Below are 19,424 nucleotides of genomic sequence, written 5' to 3'. Positions count from 1 at the left end.
GAGAGAGGAAGACAGAGAATCTGAAGTGGGCTCTGTACTGACAGCAGAGAGCCCGATGCAGGGCTCAAACTCACAAACCATGAGATCATGTCCTGAGCTGAAGACAGCCTCTCAACTGACTGAGCCACCCAGGTGCCCCAAATTTATTCCATTGTTAAAGAAAAAAAAAGGAAGGGCATGGAAGTCCAGGCCTTAGATAAGCAGAGGTGGGGATGCACACTGGAGGCAAGGAGGAGGATCCAAGACTGTCTTCCCTAAGTCTCATAGATATTAGCCTGTTAGGCCATCTTGATGAAGACAACTCACAGGAGCTGGTGCCTCCACTGTTCTCCTTAACTCACTCCCATGACCTCCCATATCCTACTCAGAACATGACTACCTGGTAGGTTGCCTTCTCTACAGCACCTACATTATAAAGTAGTTTTCCTTGAAGACAAAAAAGAAAAGCTAATCAATAGTTGGAGAGAACACCTCAGAACCCAACCCAAGAGGCCTAGGTAATCAATCCAGAGGGTTCTTTATTATCTCCTGTTTCCCACAGCCAATATGGTGGTGCCTCCATCTTACCTCCGCTAAGAACAGTTTCTTCACCCATCGAGAGAGGTGGTATGACTCAAAAAACTAAAGGCCACCTCAATCTTGGGGTCCATTCACCCTGGTGAGGTTTTTCTTAACCATTTCTCTCGTCTCTTAATTCTCACAGTTCATCAACACAGAATCAGGAAAACCTAAGTTGTCAGTCACCACAGCAGAAACCTCACACCTCACCCAGCCCACAGGGAGCCCCACTGAGGAGAATTCTCTCCCTTCTCTCTCCTGGTTTCATCCCATGCCTTCACCATCTCCTACACGAACTTTTCCAAATAGTCCCCCGCCCCTCAACCCCCCAATAAAATCAGGCTAAATAGGCACCAGGCTATAATGACTGGGGTTGATAATAATGAATGTGAAGTTAAACAGGATCAAAAAGAGCCCATTGTCCCATTAAGGAAATATTAAATTTTGGTTAGAATGTATCTAGAACTAAACATTTTTTTCTATTTTCTAATGGGTTTTTTTCTGTGAGTGTTTCATAGGGTAATCCACTATCACATCAGAATATTTGACTCACATGAATACCCTTACCCCTCCCCCACACACACACACACCCCAAGGATGGATAACCATAGGAGCTACACACTTCCTTGGCTTTTATTTTCAAAAAGAAAAGAATCAGTTGCCATCATCACTTTACTTTTTAGCAAATGAATTCTGCTTATGGTTCTCAAAAATAACTAATTCCTGTAAATCTATAAATAATCTCTTTCTAATCTGCTTATACTGCTAATTTGAAACCTTCTAGTGTTGGGAAAGGACCTGAGCTTTGCATTCAAATCCCAAATTTCAAATCCCTTTTTCTAGCTGAGTAATTTGAGACAAATCACTTCTGTATATCTATGTTTCTTCATCTTTTGGATGAAGATAAGGATGATGTTATAAAATTGGAATGACCTTCGTGAGGAAAAAACAAAATAACATTCAAAATATGAAGCACTATACCTAATATATGGTAGGTGCTTAATAAAGTTAGTGCATTCTCTACAATAGAAAAACACTCATATCCGTGTATGAAATTCTCACTACATACAGCCTAAGTGGACAGATAAACCAGTAAAAAACAGTGTCAGTTTTGCCATTGAGGACAACTCTAAGCCAATGTCCCTTATGAAGTCCTGAGTTAGGGAAAAGTCACAACACCAAATCCCCCAGCTTCTCTACCTGCCAGGCAGAGGCAGATTCCTAGAGCTTACTTGCCCAACTGCCCAATTCATCTGGCTTTTTCCCCCTGCTCTAAGACAGGTTAGAAAGTTCCAAGAAAGCGGCACCTGGGTGGCTCAGTCAGTTGGGCATCTGAGTTCCGCTTAGGTCATGATCTTGTGGTTCACGAGTTTGAGCCCCGCATTGGGCTCTGCGCTGACAGCTCAGAGCCTGGAGCCTGCTTCAGATTCTATGTCTCCCTCTCTCTCTCCCCCTGCCCCCACCTCATGCTCTGTCTCTTTCTCTGTCAAAAATAAACATTTAAAAACAATTTAAAAAAAAGAAAGTTCCAAGAAAGATTCAATTATCAAAAATCCTTTGACTATGCCCACATGAATCATGTGGGTGACCCTCAGCACTGAGGAGGTGAGAAACTTTATGGAGCTCCCTGCTGGAGTTTCCAGGTCCTTCAACCATGTGGCTTCCCTAAAAGCCCATCACCCTGGTCTTATAGCATGTACACAGGAAAGCCTACTTAAAAATGCCCATGAAGAAGAACAAACTATACAACTTCAAGAAGAAAAGGTTTTAGGGTTACCTGAGTGGCTCAGTCGGTTGAGTGTCCGACTTTAGCCTGTGTCATGATCTCATGGTTTATGAGTTCGAGCCTCTTATCGGGCTCAGTGCCGTCAGCGTGGAGCCAACTTCGGATACTCTGTCCCCCTCTCTCCCTGTCTCCCCATACTCGCAAGCTCTCTCTCAAAAATAAATAAACCTTTAAAAAAGAAGAAGAAAAGTTTTTATAGCCTTAGGGTGGGAAGGTTTTCCTAAGCAAGACACAAAACTCAATATGTTGGCTTATATAGGCATTTTTTTAAATCTCTGTATGTATATACAAATCAATTAAGAAAAATAAGGGCTGGAAAATACCAGTGAAAGGAATACTTTTCACTGTATATCTTTTCCCAACTTTTGAATTTTGACCTTTGGACTATATCACCTAACTTTTTAAAAGACCTCTTAAGATGATGGAGTCAAAAATAAATAAAACTGTTCTTGGAGTCCAGCTGCCACATGGTGAGAAGCACAAGCCACATGGAAAGGCCACATGAAAGAGAAGCAAAGACCTGGGACGAGAACTGCAGCTGGTCCCAGCCGAACCCACACCGACTGCCGCTGTGTGAGTGTGGCCAGCCGGGGAGCTTCCAGCCCTCCGAGCACCCAGGCAGACACTACGTAAAACAGAAGAACTGCATCATCAACCCTCATAATCATGAGAAACAACAAATTGTTGTCCTAAGCCACTAACACTGGGGGTGGCCTGTCAGAGTGTAATAGATAAAATGAAAATGAAGTCATTGGTGAATGGAGAACAATTAAAGCCACAAGATTGGATGAAATCACCAAGGAAGCACTGAAAAGGATTGTACCTTATTTCATCTACAAGACAAGAGTATGGCTAGTCTCAGGACTGTATCTTTTTTATCTACCTATCTACCTATCTTGGAATTAGAATCCTGAAGACAGGGTTGTCACAGAGGGTGTCTAATTAACATGCTTGCTTCCATTTTTAAAAAGAAGTCAGATTTCTTCACTCATATGAGGACTTAAAGAGACAAAACAGATGAACATAAGGGAAGGGAAGCAAAAATAATATAAAAACAGGGAGGGGGACAAAACATAAGACACTCTTAAATATGGAGAACAGAGAGTTACTGGAGGGGTTGAGGGAGGGGGATGGGCTAATGGGTAAGGGGCATTAAGAAATCTACTCCTGAAATCATTATTGCACTATATGCTAACTTGGATGTAAATTTTAAAAAACAAATTAAATAAAATGGTGAAAAAAATAAAAATAAAAAATTTTTAAGTAAAAAAAAAAAAGAAAGAAAATAAAAAGAAGTCAGATTTTCTCTGACAGGAAGTAAATATGTCTGATTTAGTTGCACGCTTTGACAAAAAGAGCTGCCTTTTCTAATCCTTAAATTTGCAGCTCCAAAAGTTTGAATAAAATATATTAAAAGCCCATTGAGGAGGGCACCTGTTGGGATGAGCACTGGGTGTTGTATGGAAACCAATTTGACAACAAATTTCATATTAAATATATACATATGTATGTGTGTATATATGTATATATATTAAAAGCCTATATACAATATGCTAGAAAATACATGATTTGCAACCATTTAAATGTGTGGTTAAAAAATGTTTAATGTCATCTTAAATGTGTGTGGGGTGGTATATAGTTTTCAATATTCCTTTAGGCAGGCAGAAGCAAAAAAATCTTAAAAGCTCAATGAACTATGTGTGGTATACCCACACAATGGAATACTACGCAGCCATTGGTAAACAATGACAAGGCTTTCTGTAAATTGATATGAAAAGATCTTCCAGAAGTATTTTTTAGGTTCAAAATGCAAAGCATAGAACAATATAGTTAGTATTCCCTTGCTTTTGATTAAAAAAAGGGGGGTAAAATAAGTATGGATTCCGATTTGCTTATATTTACAAAAAGAAACACTGGGAAGTTTAGCAAGAAACTAACACTGACAGTTACCTATGGGGGGAGGGGACTGGGTAGGCAAGCATAGGATCATATAAAGACCTTTTTATATTGTATTAATTTTTGAACAATGTGAATTGTGAGGTTTTTTTTAAGTCTTCACAGGAAAAAAAAAGGAATAGATAAAATTGCAAAAACATGGATAATGTTAACAGATAATCTAGGAGACAAATATCCACTACATTGCAACAATACATCATACAAAGGATTAGAATCTCTTAACGCACAAAGAGCTCAAAAACCTTAAGAAAAAGTTAAACAACTCAGTATAAAAATGGGTCAAGAATACGAACAGGCAATTCACAGAGGAGGAAAAACAAATGACTGCTAAAAAGCAAACAAAAGGTGCTAATGTTATTAATGATCAGAGAAATGCAAATTAAAGCAATAACATCATGCCACATTTGATCTATCACACTGGATGGAAATATATATATAAAAATATAAAATCTGGTAAGAGAACAAATTGATATAATGTTTCAGAACTCAGTATGACAGTACCTATCAACACTTCTAAAGTGGATAGCCTCCAAGCCAGCAATCCTATTTCTAAGACTCTCACCTACTGCACTTAGACACACAATGCAGTGTGTTCTGTAACAGCCAAAAACAGGAGGTAATCCCAATGCCCAACAATAAGGGACTAGTTAAAATCAATTACAATACAGTTACAATACAATATTTTATACTTTGAAACCATTAAAAAGGACAAGCATGAATTTCATTTGTAGTGACATGAAAGAATACCCATAATACATCGTTGGGTAGGAGAACACAATTTGCAAAATCATTTGAAATAATTATTATTATCCTATTCTTGTGTGAACATAGATATGGGTATATAAATACACATACGCAGCAGGAAAATGGATTTCAACACACAGAGTTCTGGTAGGATATAACCAAATCATTAACAGTGGCTATCCCTGGAGAATGGGGAAGGATGGCTAGAGAATTGTACTTTATAAAATTTTATGTTGTTACAATTTTTTGCCACAGCATTCTTACCTTTGGTAATTTTCAAGGCATTCAATTAATCAGGCTGACTAAAAGAGCAGCTCAGGCCTTTTCTGGAAAACGAGTGCTCCTCAGGACCAGGACTGCCAGTTCCTTCTTCACTCCCCACTCACAGGATCTGGAATGTGAGTCTCCAGAGAACCCACTGCTCATAACGACCAGCTCCCTGGACTTAACGTGCCTGTCCACCGGCTGGCAGATGCTGTTCGTCCCCCATTTGCTCCATACCCCAGCTTACCACAAGTCTGGATGGTGGCTCCATGAACTTCCCCAGCATTCAGTAAAACCCCAACTCTTCTCAGCCCATTCACTTAGTGGCCACTTAGAGAGCTTGTGGGATTTTGGTCAGAGATGGCAACTATGTTTCGTGCCAAGTCCCAGTTCTAACCAAGGGGCAGTGATTGTCCAGAGCTTCTGTGTTAAATAAAATCACTATCTTTCCCTTTGCATTAACAAATATCTTCGAGACAAAGAAGAAAAGAAAATTTCTGAGGCCATACCCAGGACAGATGAGGAAAGAGTGGTGCCATCAATTAGTGACATCTGCCAGGACAAGGCAGGAAGAGCCGTAAGTATGCAAGCTATCCAGCCTGTCACCCCTGCCCTTGTACTCTGACTCACAGTCTCTGACACTTGCAAATCTACTCTCTCTACATAGAGTATTAGACTTCGGTTGTGGGGAGCTGATGGTGGTGGGAGGTGGCTGGGGGGGGGGGGGGGGGACAGCTGAGTGTGACTGTGTCATTAAGTGCCATGTCTGTCAGAAGACAGGGTCAAGGTGTGGAGAGTCTGAGGAAGGGGAAGGAGCCCCCAACAACAGGTGGAGATGTGGCCCCAAACAGATGCAGCTGGAAGGCTCTGAACATCTGGGTACAATGCAGGCCTGAAGAAAGCCCTGAGTCTGGGTTCCATCTGTCAGGTCTTATTCAGAGTTCCTTATTCCGAGGACTCAGCAATTATGCCCACATAAGAACCGGCCTCTCACCATTTTGCAACATCCAAGTGCCCTATTAACTGGGAATCCACTCATCTTTCCTATCCCTGCAAGCAAAAATAGGAAGAGGAAAAAAAACTCAAACCAAAAAAATCTCAAAACTTCACATGTTGTAACTAAAAACACTCAATAAACAAAGCCAGTCTTTGGGCTCCCTTAGGGAGTAATTGTCTAAGAATGCTTCTTTTCTTTCAGCTGCTGAGAGAGAGAGAGAGAGAAGGAGAGAGAGAGAGACGTGCTAAGACTGTGTGAAGCTCATCTTGAAAGCATTAATTTTTCCAAACACCAATGTGCATTTCGAGGGCTGTTCCTGTGCAAGTGGCAGCAGGCAGTGAGGGAGCTGCTGAGGACGCCTCTCCATGCAGGGTCTGCCTGTGGGGCTCCAGAGGAAGTGGTTGTGGTGAAGTCTTCGGGGAAGGATGCAAGTTTTAGAAGCAGGAGCCCAGGCAACATGACTTGCCTCCAGGAGGGGCTGCACGAGGCCCCATGGTGCTGACGACTTGGGGTGGATTACCCATCTCTACACTTGGAAGAAAAAAGCAGAGCCAATACCTCCACCCCTCTTCAGAACCATTCTCTAGAGGCTGAGCTGGCCATTAACCAAATATCCTTCTTCCTCACCCATCCCTCACAATCTAGAACTCTGACAATCACACACTGGCCTACCCCCACAGGTCATCCACTTCCCAGGTAGAGGTCTTTAAACCACTCTGCCTTCTTCTCCCCATTTATAGATAAAAATGGAGAATGCAATTTGCTCATCCATGGTTAAACTGTTCTTTGTTGCCCACGTCTATCCTCTCCAGGTAGTTGAGGACATTCTCCTCTGCAGTCTCTCTGCAGAGGACAAGACACAACAAAACCATCCACTGAGGCAAAGGAAAGTCTCATCATCTGCCTGATGAAAGCAGATTCAACAATTAGGATTCCCCAGAAGCCCAGTCAACCTTAACTAGACATTCTCCAAGCAGATTACCACCCGGGACCTATGCACATGCAACAGCATTCCAGGATTCCCACCAGAACTCAATGCTGCCCACACACAGACTTCAATGCTTTATCACCACCAAGATATCATACGCCAATTCTGCCACTTATGAGTTGTATAAAATTGATTGAGTTACTTAACCTAAATGAGGATGAAAATAATAGCTTTTAAATAAGAAATGTAAAGGGCTTAGAAAAGTACCCGGCACACAACAAATATTATATATGTGTTTACGACTATGATTATGATTATGTGCCTGGCCTTCACTCTCCACGCTCTCTCTTCCCTTTGGAACGGTGCATAGATTCCTCCCATGCTTTGGGACATTGTTTCCCACTCTGTCTTCACCTGGCTTTCTGAACTAATTCTCCCAGTCTGTAGGAAGGCTTTCTTGATATGGGCTACGTGTCCTGCATATGCACCCATTATCTGTACACCCTCAGTATCATATTCTATTCCAATCGCCTATATGTCTACCTCCTCAGCGAGGTCCTGCATCCCTAGTGCCTGGCATAGAGAAGACGCTCAATAAATATGTGTTCAGTGAATGGATAAATGAATAAGACACAGGTGAAGAGCAGCTTTCATTCATTCAACAAGTATTTAGTAAGTGCCTACTCTGTGCATTACCCTGGACTATGCTTGGAAATACAGAAGGACAGAACACCCAGGCTGCTCTCCAAAAACTCACAGTCTGAGAGGCAGTTTCTGCCTTCTAGCAGTAATTCAATAAAAAAGATGGGGTGGGTGTAGCCCAGTCCAAGAAGGAAAGGATGGTTCTTGGAGGGAAACACAGGATGGCCTAGAATGGGTCTGTTTAACTTGAACCAAGCAACAAAAGCTTTGAACCTAAGATTCTGTTTATCATCCCTACGTGTGAAGAATAAATGTGGCTTTGCATGACCTAAGAAAAACAAAAGGTAGACCCTTCTTTATAAAAATGCTTTATTTATCTGAGTATCAATCTAACTCTTTCAAGAGAAACACTGGTCAATCATCACATCCATGCTGTCTGCGAACTATCCTCACTAGACTATAAACTCCTACAGACAGAGGTCTTAGTTTATTTTATTATCATGTATTTTTATAGCCCATCCCACTCCTCCTGTCTGCCATGGGCACCAAGGGCCTAGCATGGTGCCTTGCCCAGGGTAAAGGAATATTGCAGGATACAAACAGGGAAAAGTTTACTCATTCTGTATCATTTCTATCATTCTGCATTTCTCACTATGGTTTTTTTTTTTTTATGTTTTGTTTATCAGCTTAAGGGAAAAGAAAAAAGAAACATCAGGAGTTAAAGGAATATTTTTTGTTCCTTCCACTTTTCTCTAGTGAAGCAGAACAAGAACCACCACCACCGCACCCACAAAATAAAGCCCACTCTAGGATCAGAGCAAGAGATCTACTTGGCTATAACTTTTCCAGAAGCCTTTGATGGTTCAAGCCCACTAAAGCAAAAAAAAAAAAAAAAAAAAAGGAAACAGAATTTCTACTTATAGTAAGAAAAAGCCTAGGCAACTTTTCCCTTTGAGATTACATCATAGATACTTGACGTTATGTCTTCCATCCCGAGTGCCCTAAAAATGAGGCAACAAGAGATCTTTTCCTCAATGAAAAATCCAAAGCCACCTGCCTCCAGAAGGACAATGGTGTTCTCAATCCCCAGCCCTGGGAGCAGGAACTCCAGAGCACTGTCACCCAATGCAGCTGTAGCAGTGTGACTGGGCACCTATCCTGGAGGGTTTTGGAGACTTAGGCTACCTCTGTCTTCCTTCATCCATGCCAGGACTCTGGTCCCACCACCACTACCATTTTGAGGGTTATCTGTGGCATGTCATATAATGAATTTCAAAGCCAGATGAAAGTGAATTGGAAATTGGTCTACCCCATCATTTCCATCCTTCTCATGGATAATGCAGAGTAAGCTAGTAAGGACTGTGACTCAGAGAATGACCTTTTACCATGAGCACTAGAGAGAGAAAACATGCACGGACGGCTGTGTATCAGTTGGTGCACATACATATGCACGTCAGCCTGTGGTGTGCCCATGTGAATATACCTCCATATACTGTGTCAGGGCAGACAAAGGAGCCTGAATAATATTGGGAATATAACCCTAGGCACTGAGTTTGTCACCAAGGCACTGTGTCTCTGCCACCAGATACAGTCTCCCTAAGAGACCAACTGGTTTGGAAACATGTAGGTAAGAAGGGCAATCTGGAGACAGACAGTTTATTTTGTCCCGATATCTTTGAGACTGAATGCACTCCTACATGGAAGTACATAAAAACACTGCTCATTAAAGTGTTACTGAGACTTCTAAATGATACCTGCCTTGGAGCAATGAGTGCCATCCTTACTCTCCTCCATGACAAGTCCACTGGAATGAGCAGTCAGGAGAACGTCACGCAGCATCTGTCTAGATATCTGCTAACCCTTTGACAAATGTCCTCCACAATATCCTTGTAGATAAGATAATGAAAAATGAACAGGATAAGAGTATCATTGGTGGATTGCTGCAGATAAACTACAGGGCCCAAAGAGTGTTTATTAGGGGAATACAGTGAGCATTTGGTGGGATGCTGGTCTCTGGTGATGGCCACAAAGCTCTTCCTTTGACTGTCGTGTTTAACTTTGTATTTAAAAAAAAAAGTTTTAATATTTATTTACTTTTGAGACAGTGAGAGACAGATCGTGAGCAGGGGAGGAGCAGAGAGAGAGAGAGAGAGAGAGAGAGAGAATATCTGACACAGGCTCCAAGCTCCAAGCCATCAGTGCAGAGCCAGATGTGGGGCTCAAACTCACAAACCATGAGATCGTGAACTGAGCTGAAGCTGGACACTTAACCAACTGAGCCACCCAGGCACCCCTGTGTTTAACTTTTTCAAAAAATTATTTCCCAAGATGACAAGATGAAAAATATGTTTATAGTATGGGCAGATGATACAAAACTGGTATAGTGGACTTAATACTTTAAGAGATGACCAAAATCAATATGTAAGTTTATCTCAGCAGATTTGAATACTAGGTCAAAATTAACAAGAGCACATTTTATGTCTGAGAACATTTTGAAATAGAAAGGTACATATCCCTCACCTAGCAATTCCAGTTCTTTATATCTACCCTAGAGAAACATGTGTGTGTGCATGCATGTTCAGTAACATTCACTGCTGCACTGTTGATAATGATAAAAAATAAACAAAAGTAAAAAACAGGAATAGAAGAATTGCTAAGACAACTATGGAATATCCACAATGAGAAATACTATGCAGAAGATGTTCAAGACATGTCACTGCATGAAGAAAAAGAATGATATAAAAAGCATGATATGTTACCCACAGACATACAGACAGAAATTTTAAAATTTCTACGCATCTAGATAGATAGATAGATAGATAGACATGTAAATACATAGAAAGATTTAGAAGGGTCCCTAAAAACTGATACCAGGATCTACCTCTAGGGAACAATTAAGTTGTTACAGAGTCAAAAAGGGTACCTACAGCATCTGAAATTCAGAATGTATCATATGAAACTGTGTAATTTAGCTTTCTTTTTATTTTTTTAAAGTCTATTTATTTTGGGTGGCAGGCGGGGAGGGGGGGTAGAGAGAGAAGGAGAGAGAGAATCCCAAGCAGTCTCTGCGCTGTCAGCACAGAGCCTGATGTGAAGCTAGATTTCACTAATGGTGAGATCATGACCTGAGCCAAAATCAAGAGTTGTATGCTTAACCAACTGAGAGCCACCCGGGTGCCCCTAGCTTCCTTTTTAAAGTAAAGTCTTGCTTTTAGCTTTTAAAAAAAGTACAAAAATATGGGAAAGGCCACAAATTCTTGGGTTTTCCTTACAACCTAATAGCGGTCAGCACTGTGGAAAGACTGCAAAAATCTATTTCATACTACACAGAGTGCATTCAAATCTTGGTGCCCAGACGGCCTGCAAGTACCAGGGATCACTAAGCTGGTCATGTCTGCAGCACTGGGTTGGATCCAATCCTGACAACACAATTAGGCAGGGACACTGGCAAAGTCAAATGCGACCAGAAAAAAGAAATGCCTATACAGAGTTTGAAAAAGCATGACTTAAGAATAATGACTGAAGAAATCACAACTGTTTAACCTCAAGATTATGGGGAGATAGACAGGTTCCTTCTAATATGTGGAGGATTATTACACAGATGATGCAGTAAACATTTATTTGGGTTTTTTTCAGAGGTAAATACTAGAACAAATAAATACAAGTTATTATTCCTATTAAAAATAAATTTGAAAAAGAAACATTCTAACTAATAAGAATGAATGACAATAGAATAGTCTGTCAGGCATGATCATGAGCTCCCTGTCATTAGAAGCATTCAAGTAAGAGATTCTATAGGGAGAGATACTGGATTACATTAGAAGCAAAACTATATAAACTTTAACATCTCTAACAACTCCAATAGTCTGTGATTCCATATTTTGACTATAGAATCAATTTTCAATCAGTATGTACCCTCATCAACTCCAAATCCCACAGGTGGTGTACTTTGCCACCAGGTGGCAGTAGATGCCTTGGACTCTGGGTCCTACGTACTAGATGTGAAAAATTCAAGTTTGCAGTTTTCCAACACTTTTTAAATTAAACAAATAATAATAAAAGAACAGATGCAAGCACTAAGCCCATAAGCAGCCCTTCTCAAGGATACATGTAAGTATAATTCATAATTTGTCTGATGATTCCATCACAATGATTCTTAATCACTTGCTTTCCTCTTACGCATCTCTTTTGTACACGGTCTACAAAGAGACCCTTAACTTCTGTGGCCTCCTCTCTCTGGTGTCAAGTTTCCTGACTTGTACACAGTTCCAGATCCCTGTGTGTCCTCTTAATGCAAAAATTCCCTCTGCCTCCTCCACAGCTGCAGACCATGTCTGCTACTACAGTCTTTCTTCCCAGCCCAAGGAGAGGGACCAATGGGAGAATCAGAGAAACACCCCAGCCATTTCCTGCTTCTATCTTTTCTGCCCCTATATCCACACAGCTGAAGCCACAAAACAAGCAAGCAATAAACACAGAATAAGCCAAGTAGCTGAATCGCCACCCTGACAGCATGAAGGTATATGATTATCTTTTCTCAATTAGAAGAGAATAATCTCCCACCCAGCTCTTAGAGAAAAGAGAAACTCTCCTTCTGTAGCCACAGCTGTAGACTTGAGCTTTGCCTAAAATTTGAATACAATCAACAACCTTTGTCCTAGTCCCTAGCAACCCAGAACTCTGTTAACACTGCCTTGGTTACAGATCACTTTAGAAACCCTAGTTTTCAGGGAGTATTCTGGTAAGAGCTTGTGAATTAATGCCAATGATACAAGATTTTTTTTAAACTTAGATTTAAAGCAGGTTCATCGCGATAAACCATATGCTTGAGTCAAGGTCCTACGCTTCTTTCAGGTCTCAGGTGAAACTCCTCTTCTTCCAGGAAGACTTCAGAAGCCTAAGACTACATTGTTGCTCCTGATATGTGCCCTGCCCTGTCACAGCCCTGCACTTCCACTACAGTCCTGCACCTGCCCCACCATAGCCCTGCACCTTCTCTACCACAGCCCTGTACCTTCCCTACCATAGCTGGTTATCTACCCTTACCATAGCCCTGCACCTACCCTACCAGAGCCCTGCACCTGCCCCACCACAGCCCTGTACCTGCCCCACCACAGCCCTGTACCTGCCCCACCACAGCCCTACACCTACCCCACCACAGTCTTGCACCTGCCCTACCATAGCTCCATACCTGCCTTGTCACAGCCCAGAACCTATGCTACTACAATCCTGAACCTGCCCTGCCACAGCCCCACACCTGCCTTGTCACAGCCATGCACCTGCCTGGTCACAGCCCTCCACTTGCCCCCCCACAGCTCTGCACCTGGTCCATCACAGCCCCACACCTGCGCTACCACAGCCTGAAATCTGCCCCATCACAGCCTTGCACCTGCTCTATCACAGCCCCACACCTGCCCCATTACAGCCCTGCACCTGCCCCATCATAGCCCTGCACCTGCCCTTACCCTACCCTGTACCTGCCCCATAACAGCCCTGTACCGGCCCTACCACAGCTTGACACCTGCCCCATCACAGCCCTGCACCTGCCCTACCACAGCCTGATACCTGCCCCCATCACAGCCCTGCACCTGCCCCAACATAGCCCTGCACCTGCCCTTACCCTACCCTGTAACTGCCCCAGAACAGCCCTGTACCTGCCCTACCATAGCCCAGCACCTGCCCTGTCACAGCCCTGCACTTGCCCTACCACCATCCTAACTACATGCACTTCAACGGCCTCTGTATCAGCCCATTTCCCTGTTATACTGTAGGATCCATGAAGACCTAGACTGTATCTGTTTCTTTTACAACTGAATCCCCTAAACAGTAGGACTCAATAAATATTCATGAAACTATCATAAACATACACATTATCAATTAACTAATTAATGTGAAGCCCAAGTCCAGGCAGCTGTTCCATTGAGGATAATATTTATCCCTTCTACAAACATTTCCTGAGTGTCCCTTGTGCTGGTATGATACAGGATGAGTCAAACCCAGGCCCAGTCCTCAACATGCAGTGGAGGAAGGAAGCCAAAACAAATACATAAATACCTACTGTGCAAAGTGGGTACAGCAACACCAAAAAGGATAGATATTAGGAACTGGAGAACCAGTGGCCAAGGCACAGGGACCACCAAGAAATTCAAAGCAGCTTGAACTAAGGCTATAGGACAGGTAATACTGGGGCCAGAGCCTGAAGGTTCTTCAACAATACCTTTAATTCAATAGTATGTTCCAGGCTAAGTGCTTTACATTTCTTGAAATAATTCTATGTAAGGCATTTCTACTACAGAGAAGGAAATAAGTTCAGAGAAGTCAAGAAAACTGCCCAAGTTAGAACAGCCAGTAGCAGCAGAGCTGGAATCCACACCTAAGCCAGCCTGATCACTATAGCAGCAAATGTCATCCACAGCACTTTGAAACCTGAGATGCCAAGTTACAGAGTTATTACTTTATCCGGTGGACAATGGGGAACCACTCTGAGTAGGAACATGCCAAGGTCAAAGCTTGTGCTTGGTGGGGTGCCTGGGTGGCTCAGTTGGTTAAGCATCCAGCTCCTGGTTTCAACTCAGATCATGATCTCTCAGTTTCATGAGTTCAAGCCCTGCATTGGGCTCTGTAGACTCTGCACTGGTGGCATAGAGCCTGCTTGGGATTCTCTCTCTCCCTCTCTCTGCCCTTCCCCCACTCAAGTTGTCTCTGCCTCTCTTAAAAGAACTAAAAAACTTAAAGACAAAACAAAACAAAAAAAGCTTGTGCTTAGGAAGATTTATCAGAAAATAATGGAGAGAATGAACTGGGCAGTTAGATTTGAAGCTAACTGCAATGGGCCGATGTTGTATCATGAAATTCCTGCTCTAGGAGAACAGCAGCAAGACTGGAAAGGTGATTCAGAGCTGAGGCATTTCCAGAGGAAGAGTGGACCCAGTCAAGGATGATCCCAAGGTATACACCTGAGTAACGGAGAGGATGGGGACTTGGAAGTGTCATGTGCATGCTTCTCCAGTACCTCTGCATGTGTGCATGTGTGTGTGGTGTCTGTGGAAGGAGTGGGAGTGGCTACAGGCTTATGGGTGGGAATATGGCAGCTGTAAGTTCTCAGAAACTCCTAAACAGGAGGTAGCCTAAAACCTCCCCACACCCCACCTCTCCCTAGGCATTGCTGCTACTTGCAAAAACTTCCAGAATTCCCTTGGCCATCCCACCACTCAGGGCATCCAAGCCCCCAAGAGGAGTCATAACAAGGCATAAGGCCTCACACAACCATGTCCACCCAGGTATACTCTCCTCTGGACAGCCTGCCCTGGCACAGAGAATGCCTGGCCTCAAGCCAGCACCAAGAAACAGAAGGGTGCCAGATAGGAGCTACAGGCCCCAGGAAGGAATTCTGATTCCCTGTAACTGTGAGCCAGAAGCTTCATGTCTCTGGATCTGTTTCTTCATCTGTAAGACAAGCAGTTTGGACCAGAATCAGAAGTTGCAAACTGGAGTCCAGCAGGCCAAACTCATCCTGCAAATGGATTTTGACCAATACAATGTCTTTTCATTGAAAACTTAATTTAAAAACCAAGCTATCTCACAAAGAAAAGCATGTTTGAACCCTCTGAAATAAGAAAATCTGGCAACAAGGAGCTTACTTTGCCACATGGCATCAATCAGCTGGAGCTGAGGAGCTGCTGTCACCCTCGATGAGGCACCACTCTCCAGTCTGCCACAGTCCCCTGCCACCCCTACTGCTCCCTGCTAGTCTCCACTCATCATCTATGCTTGGCCCACTTCGATCCTTCCTACTAATAGTCTGGCTCCTCTAGGAACCTAAGAAGTGATCTAAAATGTCATCAGTGTAAGGCTCAGGAACTGGGGACAGTAAACAGGGGTACTGAGAAACTGGCAATCAGCACCTCACAATGGCAGGTGCAGACTTCTCAGAGCATCAGAGCCTTGCTGCAGCTGATGAAGGTTCATTAACACGTGTGTCAGGCCCGCCCACCATCCTCCCAGCCCCACCCCACCAAGGAGGAACAAGGCAGATGACATCAGCTTTGGACACAGTCGGAGAAACCCCATCATGAAGCAATTTGCTTCCCCAGCCACTCTAATTTAACAATTAGCTTAACAACCCTGGTCAGGCACTTGCTGCTGGAGCAGAGAAGTGATCTGGATCAGCAGCAGCTTCAGCCTAGAAGCTTCGGGAAGCCCGCTCCCCAACTGCCCTCCCTTCAGATGGGTCTGCATCTGCCACTCACACGGATAGATCTTCTAAATATCTCCAAAGAGGCTCCACATTCTCTTTGAACCTCCCAGTTGGACTTCTTGGAAACTCCCCTTGTGTCCAAAATCAGCTTCTCCTGCCACAACTTTAGCCCATCCTCTCAGTCCGTCCTGCAGAGATTCTGGTCCCATCACAGGAAGCAAAGCAAACCAGGCCAGTGTGCTCTAGTCAATCACTTCTCTGGCCCTTGGGGAGTTGGGGTGTGGAAAGGAAGCCTGCACAGAGGCCACACTTCAGGGAGGCGAGTAAATCCACAAGGCTGGCACGCTTGGGACATTCTGGGCACAGATCCTGACTCAGAGAACAAGTCTCAGGGCTGGTCTGCCCTGACTCAGCAAGCTCACCTCCCCATCATCAGAGGGCCTCTCAGAAGAATGCACAATACTTCCCTCACCCAGCTTGTCCTGCTCCTGCTCCAAGTCCTTGCTCAAGCTTCACCCTCAACCCTAAATGCCAAATCTTAGAGAGAGACACATGCACTGGTATGGAAAGATTGAAACAAAGAGTCTAAAAAGCCACAAGTCCACAGAAACTTGGAGTCTATTTTAAAATACAGTACTAGAATTCCAGGATAGATGGGGGGGAGGCTAGAGCCCAAATTACCAGACCCTCAGACAAGAAAGCGTCCTTGCATGACTAGGTAGAAATTTCAAAGAGGCCATGGGAAAAGAAATGGCACATAAACACATAACAACATCCCAGGAACTTAAGCCAAAAATAAAACTGACGCATGCCAGTGCCAAGGTCAATCACAGAGGTTTTGTTCCACCAAAGGGAGATGAGATGGAGAATTAGGGGGACCAGTTGGTGATATTCCTGGTACAAAAGGTATCCTCAAAAATAGAAGTCCTTCCCAGCTTGCCCTCCTCAATGGACAGGAGTGAGGTCAGGGTTGAAACTGCAGTAAATGCTCAGGAACCTGACTGACAAATGAGGTGTAAATAAATCACGAGGACCATATGGCATCCACCTGGGAGTCCTAAAGGAATTCAAGGGTGAAAGTGTGGAGCTGCTAGCCAAAATGTGTAACCTCTTATTACAAAGTCACTGGTGCCTTAGAACTGCCAGATTACTCATGTAGCCTCCATTCATAAGAAAGGATCCAGGGAGCATCCTCATTTTCACAGCAGGAAAGTCAGCAGAAAATATATGAAGAACAAGAACACTGAGCATGTAAGCATGACCTATCACAGGAAAAGACAGGATGGGTCTTAAAAGAGCAGAGAACATATATAAGAGTTTTTGAAAGAGTTAGATATGAATGCAAATGAAAAGAGAATCTATGGGTATAATTTACATAAATTTCCAAGAAACTATTAGCAAATTATTATAGTAAAAAAAAAAAATTTAATTGAGGTATAGTTGACACACAATGTTACATTAGTTTCAGGTGTACAACATAGTGATTCCACAAATCTATACTTTTAAGTGTAGCTACCACCTGTCACCATACAACACTACAACACCACTGACTATACTCCCTATGCTGTACCTTTTCAAAAGTAAAAACTTTTTTTAATTGAATAATGATACACTAAGAAAAACATTTTTTTCATGGAAGTGAGTTGGAGACGAGAAATGTAAGGAAAAAGTAAACCAACACTTCTTCAAGTTAATAAATTAAAAAAATGAAGATGTTAAGGCATCAACACTAGAACTAGTCTTAAATAACGTTCTTATAAATAATCCGTTAGAGGGTGTTGGTGGTGAGCTACTTTACAGGTCTACACTCTTCTAGGCAAGAAAAAGAACTGCTGATCAAGAGGAATGATAGGAAGGTCTTTTCAGGTTCTCAGAGCTGATGTAAAAGAGGCAACTGAATTTCAGTGTAATGGGATCTCTCTGCCCCATGACATTTCCTTAGTCTCCTTTCTCCCGATAAGATGAATTCTGGGATCCATTCCCCAGACCTCATGATTATGAGCTCCAGAACCTACATTTTCCTGGAAGAGTGGAACCAATTCAGATTTAACTCAAAGAAGATGCTTCTGGCTAGACTAAGAGAGAGACTGTTCATTGCATTTGGTTAAACCCTGACCAGTCAGGCCCACCATGGATCAGCTCGTCTTCCCTCATCTGCAATACACAGAAAGAACTTCAGGTTTATAAACCCAAGGCAGACATTCAGAGAAAAGCCAATGTGATGCTATGAACCAAGAATTCTAAAACAAACAATAGAGTATGATTGGATTTACCTATTCTTTTGAATTAATTTTTTGTTATGGCACCTCTGTCTGGAGCATATAGCAGGAGGTGACGACAGAAATGCAAACCTAAGCAAGCTCAGCATCCCTTTCTGGGCCCACATTTCCCCATGACCTATCCCATCTGCCTATTATGCCTCTCCTACTGCTTCTCACATGAATGAATGCCACATGGTAAGAATCCATGCTACACTTCTCAGTATCCATCTCCACTTATCCAAGTCAGAACTAGGGCCCAACTTCTCCCCACAGGCATACCCCAGCATCATGGACCCTGAAACTTCCTCTATCATTCTGTGCTTGAGGCCAGTGTCTGGTTGAAGAAGGCAGAAGCAAAAGATTTCTATATTGTGTCATCTGCAAAAGTTTGTTCTAATAATATAAGGGATATATGCATAGGTGCAAATTCTGCTTCTACTAATTACTGGTTGAGTGAACTCAGAGATCAATATCCTCATTTGTCAAATGGGTATAATAATGTTTACCAACTTCAAAGGGCAATTCTGGGGATCAGTTGGGGTCATGATTATAAACAGCTTAATACAGTATCTGGCACAAAATAAGTACTCGATAAATATTAGTTAGTACTAACAATGTCTTCCCAAGAAGATCTATTTATTCCTTTCTTGATGTTCTTACTTGTTTTCTCAATCTAAATGTAACTTTCAAGAGGCTCCTTTTTCAAAAGGTGAGTGATTCTAGCTGCCTCTGTTCTACAACTCCTCAGTTCTCAGTTGTCTCTTTATTATCTTCTGTGCAACATTTGCTTAGACCTGTCTGTACGTTGCTTTATAAACTGGTAAGTCCCTTCCATATGCCAATGTCATTGCTGTCTGCTCTTGGGAAAGCCTGCATGGGAACAGGCAGCAAGCCTGGTTTCTACCAGTAGTAGACAACTAATTGCTTCTAAAAGAGTCAACAAATAACATCGTCCTCAGTGAAGCTGTCGAGGTAAAGAGGGTGCACTCTGAAACCAAACTTTGACAGCACTTTGAGAGCAGTTCCCTTGTTGGATAACATTCATCAACCAAGTTCACAAAGCTGATATATAAACCAGAAGCTCCATTTAT

The 19,424-nt window shown here is 42.7% G+C and overlaps 1 protein-coding gene across 20 annotated transcripts in view; it reads right to left on the bottom strand.

Annotated features, from left to right (window-relative positions):
• Positions 1-19,424, bottom strand: part of KALRN (kalirin RhoGEF kinase) — a 708,823-nt gene that overhangs the window by 609,818 nt on the left and 79,581 nt on the right. The window lies entirely within an intron of this gene.

The sequence above is a fragment of the Felis catus genome, chromosome C2 (assembly GCF_018350175.1).
Source record: "Felis catus isolate Fca126 chromosome C2, F.catus_Fca126_mat1.0, whole genome shotgun sequence".
Taxonomy (NCBI): domain Eukaryota; kingdom Metazoa; phylum Chordata; class Mammalia; order Carnivora; family Felidae; genus Felis; species Felis catus.
This window is presented reverse-complemented; position numbering and strand designations above follow the sequence as displayed.